Source organism: Pseudorasbora parva, chromosome 23 (assembly GCF_024679245.1).
Source record: "Pseudorasbora parva isolate DD20220531a chromosome 23, ASM2467924v1, whole genome shotgun sequence".
Lineage (NCBI taxonomy): Eukaryota > Metazoa > Chordata > Actinopteri > Cypriniformes > Gobionidae > Pseudorasbora > Pseudorasbora parva.
The window spans coordinates 22,488,332-22,498,180 of NC_090194.1; the positions used below are offsets into that span (position 1 = coordinate 22,488,332).

Sequence of the window (9,849 nt, forward strand, 5' to 3'; positions counted from 1 at the left end):
ACTGCAGTGGCAGAATCAAATAGGAGGAGCACTGCAGCAGCAGCATCAAACTGGAGGAGGAATGCAGCGGCAGCATCAAATAGGAGGAGCACTGCAGCATCAAAATGACGGAGCACTGCAGTGGCAGCATTAAATAGTAGGGGCACTGCAGTGGCAGCATCAAACTGGAGGAGCACTGCAGTGGCAGCATCAAATAGGAGGAGCACTGCAGCGGCAGCGGCAAAATGACAAAGCACTGCAGTGACAGCATTCAATAGTAGGGGCACTGCAGTGGCAGCATTAAACTGGGCGAGAACTGTAGTGGCAACCGAAGCCCTGGAGCATCAAGCGAGGGACTGTGGCATCAAATGAAGGACTACAACGGTGATATCTAGTAAAGTCAAATACTGCAGCGGCAGTATCAAATTGGCAGAGCACTGCAGCATCAAGCGAAGATGGCTTGTTTGATGAGGCTGAGGTCCGAACAAAAGTAAAATCGAAAGGCCTCTGAGGACCACCAACCCAGTAGTTTAATTGATGCTCTGGCAGTCCTTTTTTGGCCTGCGGTGGTGTCTGCTCCATTGCGGAAGAAGTGAGGTGAATACAAGTAAGCCTAAATACCAGAGTGGGTGGGGATTTGCTGGAGGTTTTTTAATGAACTTCACTGCCTGGTGACAGGAAGGTTGTACTCATCAGCAAACAGTGGGTTGAGATGTGAGGAGATCTGCACCTCCCCGTGGCAAGGGAGAAGGAAAGATATTGATATTGCTGGATGGGTGTCGGGAGATTGAAGATAGGAATGAAAAGGCAGTTTTTTAATTGACCCGTTTATTGCTTTTAATGAGGAAACGGATGGTGTTCTTGATTAAAACTTAGAGATCATAGGTGGTTGGGCGGATGGTTGTAGATTAGAAATTGAAAGCAGCTGAGATAAACTTTGATGGTAAAAGTTTGCGTCACCGCCTCTGCGTGATTGCGTCATTAAGCACGTATGTAATCAGTCCAATGGAGAGAAAGAACGTCATCGGCGGGTGACGTCATCGACCTGGAAACTATACAGCCTGCCGGCAAACACACGCCCCCAGCTTCTGTTGCCTTCAACAAGCGCTCTATGTTTCAATGTCCAAACTGTCTCTGTGTTGTGTCTGAGTTCAGACTTTGTTTTTTCATGAAATACACACATTACGGACAGTCAGGTGTGTTCCTCCCTGCTTGCACTTCCTTACGAGCGAGGATACACACCCGATGTGCGTTGTTTGTTTGTCATCTTGAGTTTTCAGCCTCCACACAGCAGTGTATAGTAACATCACGGGTTGAAAAGGCATGGTTATGTTTCGATCCCGCGGGTGGAAGAGATGCTCGCGAGCCATCTCTCTCCCGATTCGGCATCGGCCATTAAAGCTCCCGCTTTACCCACTAAGCCATTAAAAACAACATCTGCTTTAGTGGGTAAAGCATACTCTGCAGCAGGCCAGGCCACTGCATGTCTGCATACAATGGCTTTTATGCAGGCATACCAGGCTGACCTGCTGAAGGACCTGGGGGAAAGTGATGAGATCGGGGGTGATATAGTTCATGAGCTCCGATCCTCGGCAGATTTAGCCCTCCATGCCACTAAGGAGACGGCCAGATGTATTGGCCATTCTATGACAGCCCTGGTGGCCACAAAGAGACATCTTTGGTTAAATCTGACCAAGATCAAGGAGAAGGACAAAAGATTTTTGCTCGATGCGCTGCTGTTTCCTGAGGGCCTGTTCGGTGACGAACTGTTACTACCGTCACCGACAGGTTCCAGGAGGCCAAAAAGCAGGCAGCGGCGCTGAAGCAGTTCCTTCCCCGTAAACCCCAGGCCTCATCTGCTGCTGTGAGAGAGCAGCAGATAACGAGTTGCAGAGTACATCAGAGGCCAGCCTCGAGAGGCTGGTACCCTTAGTAGATTTTGCGGCAGAGTGGGAGAACCTGCCAAATATTTCTCGTTGGGTCCTGAAGTTTATAAAAAAGGGATACGCTCATTCAGCGTGTGTGGCGGCCCAGCATCGAGATGCTGTGCTTACGCACATGAGGAGGTTGGGGCTGAGGCTCAACTCCAAGAAGAGTGTGCTTTCGCCAGTCCAGAGGATCACGTATTTGGGGGTGATTTGGGATTCGGTTTCTATGCGGGCCTGCCTATCAGAGCCTCGTATAGGGTCGATTCTCTCGTCCGCCAGAGGGCTGAGGCTAGACCAGTCACTCACTGTAAAGCAGTTCCAGAGACTGTTAGGTCGGATGGCAGCAGCGGCCAACGTGATTCCTTGTGGCCTGTTGCACATGAGACTGCTACAGTGGTGGCTCAAGATAAAGGGATATTCCCCGAGGGGAAACCCCTTTCGTGTAATCAAGGTCACGCAGCGGTGTCTCTGCGCCTTGATTATGTGGAAGGACCCTTGGTTTTTGGCCCAAGGCCCGTCACTGGGGGCACCGTGTCAGCGCACCGTCGCTGGGGGCACTCTGACCACGGATGCCTCCCTGACAGGCTGGGGGCGACCATGAGTGGTCACTTGGCCCAGGGCCTGTGGCAGGAGGGCCAGTGTTTATGGCACATAAATTGTCTAGAAATGTTGGCCGTGTTTCAGGCTCTGAAACACTTCCTTATCTCAGGGGCCGCCATGTGCTGTCTGAGGGTCTGAGGTCTCGTATGTTATACAAACTGGCCTGCCAGATCCTCCTGCGGGCCCAGGGGAAACTGTGCTCGCTGAGGGCAATGTACATCCCGGGGCATCTGAATGCGGAAGCAGATATCCTGTCAAGGCAGGGGCCGAGGCCCGGGGAACGGAGACTCCACGCTGAGGTGGTGGAACTCCCATGGGAAAAGTTTGGCAGGGCGCAAGTTGACCTGTTTGCTACTCAGGAGAATACATACTGCCATCTGTGGTTCTCCTAAGTGCAGCCAGCTCCTCTCGGACTGGATGCCATGGTGCAGGAGTGGCCGAGGCCGCTCCTGTATGCTTTCCCCTCAATTGCTCTGCTTACGGGAGTTCTAGAGAGGGTGCACCGGGACGGGGTTCGTCTACTGCTAGTAGCCCCGTTTTGTCCGGCCCAAGTCTGGTTTTCAGACATAGTGTCTCTCCTCGACGGCTCTCCACTGGAGATTCCGCTCAGGAGGGACCTTCTCTCTCAGGCGGGCGGGGCCGTTCTGCACCCTCGCCAGAGCTGTGGAAACTGTGGGCTTGGCCTCTGAGGGGGCCCAGCTCATAAGTGCTGGTCTCTCAACCGAGGTTGTTGAGACCATTCTACACTCTAGAGCTCCCTCCACGAGGAAACTTTATGCTTTAAAATGGAGACTCTTCACCTTATGGTGCAGAGATCGCCTGTGGGACCCAGTTAACTGCCCTGCGAGCGCAGGAGTGCTGGAGTTCCTGCAGGAGAGATTCTCCTCCGGAGTAACTCCCTCCACTTTGAAGGTGTATGTGGCGGCCTTAGCAGCCTACCACTCTCCTTTGGGTGGGGTGTCTTTGGGGTGACGCCCCCTGGTAACCCGTTTCCTCTGTGGGACATTGAGGTTAAGACCTGCAGTACGCACCAGGGTGCCGGCCTGGGACTTGGCTGTTTTCTTGCAAGGCCTGTCAGGGGCTCCCTTTGAACCCTTGGATTCAGTTTGTGAGTGGTTCCTTACTTTCAAAACTATTTTTCTTCTGGCTATTTCCTATTTGAAGAGAATAGGAGACCTTCAAGCCCTCTCTGTGGCACCCTTGAGCTTGGAATTTGCGCCCGTTATGGCTAAAGCCTTCCTCCATCAGAGGCCGGGCTATATTCCTAAGGTTCCTTCAAATCCTATAAGACCTATCGTGCTCCAGGCCTTTAATCCTCCTCCGTTTGTGACGTCAGACCAGGAAACACTTAATCTGCTTTGCCCGGTTCGGGCTCTTGATACTTATGTCCACAGAGCTGCCCTGTGGAGGAAGTCCGAACAACTGTTTGTGTGCTATGGGCCACCCTCGAGTGGGGGTCCGTTGTCAAAGCAGAGGATGAGCAAGTGGGTGGTCGAGGCCATCTTACTCGCTTATGTGGCGGTCGGACAGCCTTCTCTTTTGGCTGTGCGGGCCCACTTTACCCGGGGTATGGCGGCCTCTCAGGCTTTCTTGGCAGGGACCTCCCTTCAAGATGTATGTGATGCGGCAGGGTGGTCATACCTCATACTTTTGTACGGTTCTACGAGCTAGACTTAAACTCCTGGGGCTCGGGTGCTCACCCCTTAGACAATTCAACAGGCGGGCACCTGGCTCGTATGGGGACGTGGGTATTCTCATTCCCAGAGTGGTGACGCAGCTCGAGTTCCTTGAACGGGAACGTCTCGGTTGCGTCTGTAACCTTAGCTCTCGGAATAGGAACGAGACGCTGCGTCACCCGGCCATACTCCCCGCATGCCCTCTAGCAGCTTGTTTCAGGCCTTGTTCAGAAGCTGGGGCGTGTGTTTGCCGGCAGGCTTAATAGTTTCCGGGTCGATGACGTCACCCGCCTATGACGTTCTGTCTCTCTCTTGGACTGATTACATACGTGCTTCACGACGCAATCACGCAGAGGCGTTCCCAGAGCAGTGTCGCAGCGTCTCGTTCCTATTCCGGGAACTAAGGTTACAGATGTAACCGAGACATTTTCAGACAGATCATGGCATTTTAAAGCTGCAATAGGTGATTCTCCACAGATTTTGTTGTTGTTATTGCTGGTTGAAACTAAACTCATATCAATAGCAATCACTATGTTAAGCTAAAATATATTTTTTACACATACTATTTTCCCTGTTTTTGCATAGCACTGTGCAGCCTGTCTACACAGACATCATACGACATCAATGCATTCACATACGACACAGTGCTAATGTGAGAATGGTAAAAACAGTTGTATAAGTTTGATATTGTAGTACAGTCAAAATTTTTAATTACTTAAAATGTACTTTAAAAAAATTGTTGTCTTGTCGTTCTTTGCATCTATATTGAGTAATTAGGCACCTAAAAATGGGCGTGTTTACATACACGTTCTTAAGCCGATTATGCCCAATAAGCCGATAATGAACATGGTCAGGTTTACTTTTATTGGAGTAAGGTCATAAACGCCGTAAGCATAAACCGGTCAGGACAGGTAGTTTTTTGCCTCTTACCTCGATTTCGCACTGCATGTAAACGCATGAACCTGCTTTCTGTTGCCTTATTGAAGTGTGCATGTGTGATAAGTGACAAAAACGCAAACTTAGACCAGATTTAAATGCATCCAGGCAGAGTGAGCTAGAGTTTTGCATGAAATAAGAACATATATCACAAACGAAGACTCTTTTAAGACCCAGAAAATTGTAGATGTGTTCTTATCTCAAGCAGCAGAATTAGAAGAGGTTCAGTCAAATGCTGCATCTGTTTCTGCATGAGGGATAATATGAGCCGTAAATCTACCGCTGACATGTTGCACGCTTTATTTAAAGCTGCAGTCCGTAACTTTTTGCACTCTAGTGGTTAAAAAACAAAACTGCATGCATCTTGTGGAAGAACATTGCAGCCAGTCACTACAAGGAAATAAACCGGTTTATTAATAAAGTCATGTAAACACGGTTTACTTGCATTGTCAGTTTACTGGTTTGCATGTAAACGGAGAAAACTGATTATTTCAATAAGCTGATTTTTTTTTAGTTATCAGCTTACTTGTGTGCATGTAAACCATTGCATGGGTCTCATTGTTTTTCCTGAGACCTGAAGTCTTTTAATCTGAGGCGCAATACAGTTTTGTCCAATGACTGAAGCCTTATAGTCTAAGGCATGATGCTTTTTCGACATATGACTGAGATCTGAGGATGTCAAGTCAGTCAAGTCACCTTTATTTATATAGCACTTTTTACAATGCCAACTTTTTCAAAGCAGCATTACAGTGTTACGCAGGAAAATAATGCAACTGAATTTGATTCGGCTGTACAGCCACTCTGGAGAAAATGATGATGCCATCCAGCTTACGGTGGCCCAGTAGTGCAGCCGTACTAAATGAAACCACAACACAACGAATTTGCCAAAACACAACGGAAACAAGGTGTGCCTTGTTTCCGTTGTGTTTTGGCAAATTCGTTGTCACACAACGAAATCACCACAAAGGAAACGAGCCACAACACAACGAAATCACCACAACACAACGGAAACGAGCCACAACACAACGGAAATGCTCCCGACCACGAGGGGGCTCTCGGAGTGCAATAAAGTTAGTTTTCCTTGCCATTGCTCTATAGATTGGCCAGTCTTACAAAGATTTAAACACTATGATCAGTTTTAAGTGTGTAACCATTGTATATCGACATGAAATATAAAATCAAAATCACCTACATGCATTATAGCTGCATATTTATACTCAAAAACATTTTTACTCGCGATCACGGCGCTTGATGCCTAAGGGAACGTCTGCCAATTCCACCCAAGTGGTTGAAACATATAATTTTATTAATTCAAATTACTTTTTTGTTTTGTTTAAATGTTCAAATTCCAATATTATGCATTGAGTCAGTTTTTTAGAATACAAAAAAGCTGTGGGATTTTAACATGTCTGTTTTAAATTTTAAAAGTAATTTGAATTCATGCAAATTACATGTTTCAACTGCATGGTGGAATTGGCGTGTGAAAGGGTTTTAGAGTATAAATATGCAGCTATAATGCCTGTAGGTGATTTTGAATTGATATTTCATGTTGATATACAATGGTTACAGACTTAAAACTGATTGTAGTGTTATAATCTTTGTAAGACTGGCCAATCTATAGAGCAATGGCAAGGGAAACTAACTTTATGCTCCGAGAGCCCCTCGTGGTCGGGAGCATTTCCGTTGTGTTGTGGTGATTCCGTCGTGCTGTGTTGATTTCGTTGTGTTGTGGCTCGTATCCATTGTGTTGTGGCTCGTTTCTGTTGTGTTGTGGCGATTTCGTTGTGTTGTGCTTTTTTTCCATTGTGTTGTGGCAATTTCGTTGTGTTGTGGTTTAATTTAGTACGGCTGCACTACTGGGCCACCGTACAGCTAATTTAAATTATCATATAGTGTCAATGTGGGCAGATCAGTAACAGTTGAACATTTTGTGTTCCCAATGTCATAAAGTATGTCATAAAATGAACACTGTACATTGGGGGAAAAGAAGGGAATTTTCATGTACAATATTATTGATGTGTAAGAATTACACAAAAGCTAAAATGCATCATAAAGCAGATTGAGGTCATCTAACATTGGGGTTTTGGGATAGAGGGCTCATCTTTGTAGGTCTGATGCCACAGACTTTTTCTCAAACTGGCCAATACACACACACACGCACACAAACACATGCCCTTGTCAATCAACTCTAAAAGCTTGTCCCTTTCAGTAGAAAACAAAGCACATGTATATTCAATATTTTTCTTAGTTACAAAAAGACTGATTCAGTGGCACTGAACAAACACAACAGCAAATAAAACTGATCTGGCTCTTTTAGGGCAGAATCTAGAGTTTGACTCAAAATGAAGTGCATCAATTTGACGTGTTTAAGTATTACTGTGCATCTCCACTAGACTCTCAGAGGGAAAATCATCAACTAAGTATTGTCCACTGTTTTACAGCATCTGTGAGAGTAACGCGTTCCACGAGCAGCCGAAGGATGTGAAACTTTCTCAGCTACTTATTTCTGTCTCAGAAACATTGGTCTATGAAAAACCCTATAATTATGATAGGAATAATGCTGTTTTTATTGCAAGCAGATGGAGCATCGTACCGCTTTAACCTGCCTTAACAAACAGACAAGTAATATGATAATCATACAGTCAGAATCACAACACAATAAAATACATTATACAAGAAACACTCTGCTACTTAAAGGCAGGTAAGGAAATTTTGGAAAGGCTAGCAATAGCAAGCTAGCTTTGAAAACATAAGATCCCACCCTCCCTTTAGACACATCTCCAAAACACATGAGCAGGCACAGCCATAGCAGTGTTCACAAAGCGTCACAAGAAATTACGTCATGTCTCAAAGCAGCACATACCATTATGATAATAATGAACATAAACAACTTACAGATCTCTGACTTGTATAACCTGACTGCTGCAGATTCATTTCTGTGGGATAGTGTTGCCATAGAAATGCATGGTTCCTGGTAGAACATCACGGTTTGCCATCTCATAATTACGATTATTGGTGTGAAAAATGTTGTAATTTCAGCAGTCTATGACAAGATGTGACATTATATTTGGAGCTGTTCATGTCCTCATACATTTCTTCGGCAGTATTATCAAAACCTAAATTAATCTGCAGCAGGCAGCCAGGTGGTACAGTGGTCACATGTTACAAATATAAATACATATAATGACTGGCAAGTAGGACAATGCATATCATTGTATTCGGACTGAATTTTTGGTCCTTAGACTTCTACAGAAGATATATATTTTTAAATATCGAGACCACTTCTATTACTGATTGCTATGAGAATATATAGAGTTGTCCAACCAGTATAATAAAAAGTGTTTATGAGAAACGTACAACTTATGAACTCTTACTCTGCCTTTAAAAGACCATGTCAACATATCAGGAAACCGCAATTAAAAGGATAGTTCACCCAAAAAATGAAAATTGTATGTTTATCTGCTTATCCCAGGGCATCCAATATGTAGGTTTCTTCAGTAGAACACAAATTGAGATTTTTTAACTGGTTGCCCGTATAATGCATGTCTATGGGGTCAAGTTAGAATTTTTGGGTGAACTATCCCTTTAACTCAATCTCCAAAAAACAGCAATTATCCATCCACATATAGACTCTCTCATTTATTCTGAGAAATATAGCCTAATTCATACAGCTGCTCATCTTGAGCTTGAGAGGAATCTGCTACCATACTGGCACACGCTTAATACCGTATGTTTCTGTAGTTTGGTGTGAAGATGTGAAGAGAGGCTCATCACAGAATGTGTCACATGAGCATGAACAGAAGGACAAACACAGACGCACTCAGCAGGGGCCACACTTTCTCTAACACTCTCTCAGGCTACACAAGACTTTCCGCAGCATCACTGACTGATGTGATAAGTATGTAAGTCTGAGATAAACAAATCAACAAAACGAGAAGTAACACAAGTTATTATCTTATTATAAATATTTAAAACGTAGCACGTGATCAACATTTTAAAGATTACTAACACTTGATAATATGTCAACATTTCCCGAATATTCCCATCCTTTAAATCCGACCTATTTGCTATATTTAATTACATTAAGTGCCATTTCAGTCGGTGCAACAGAATACAGAACAGTAATATTTAATCTATATGTTAATTCGTAAATTAGGTTTTTATTTTGTATAAAGTGATTCGCAAAAATATAACTCACCACTTTTACACAAAAGTTTTCGTCCGGTCCAAACACATCGGATCCGCTTAAATTAGCTTTTCTTTCCTTCAAATATTTTCACAGAAGCGCTCAAAGAATGGATTCATGAACACACTGACTCCTTTAACTCCACACGAGACGCGACGCGTTTCATCATGATGTCACAGGGGAACAGCCAATAGCAACAGCATGCTCTCTGTTGAATGAAAGTCACAAAAGCATCTTGAGCATGTTTCCCAAACACCAACAGTGCGAATTTTATATTCTTCTTAATCAAACGCACGTGAATAAACCTGAAATCGATGTGTCAAACATAGCTAGCCTACTTTTGGTGCCTGTTATGTGAAATGTGTAATTGCTGAAGATCAAGGATGGAAAACACTTATTTTGTATTAGAGTTATGGTTAGACCAGTGACCTGAAAATAATTTCAGCTACTGATCAAAGATCAAGATTTTCTAATATTAACAGCAACTAGTCGAGTAGGGGACTATTGCACAAAAATAAGGGATTAAGCCGGGATATCTTGGTGA

At 44.6% G+C, this 9,849-nt stretch overlaps 1 protein-coding gene across 2 annotated transcripts in view; it reads right to left on the reverse strand.

Moving 5' to 3' along the window:
* The window catches only part of megf10 (multiple EGF-like-domains 10), a 97,812-nt gene extending 88,344 nt beyond the window's left edge, over positions 1-9,468 (reverse strand). For both annotated transcript variants that reach the window (XM_067433517.1, XM_067433516.1), the window contains exon 1: positions 9,318-9,468. The gene's annotated coding sequence lies outside the window, so the exon portion shown is untranslated. The remainder of the gene's footprint in view (positions 1-9,317) is intronic.
* Between the last annotated feature and the right edge of the window lie 381 nt (positions 9,469-9,849).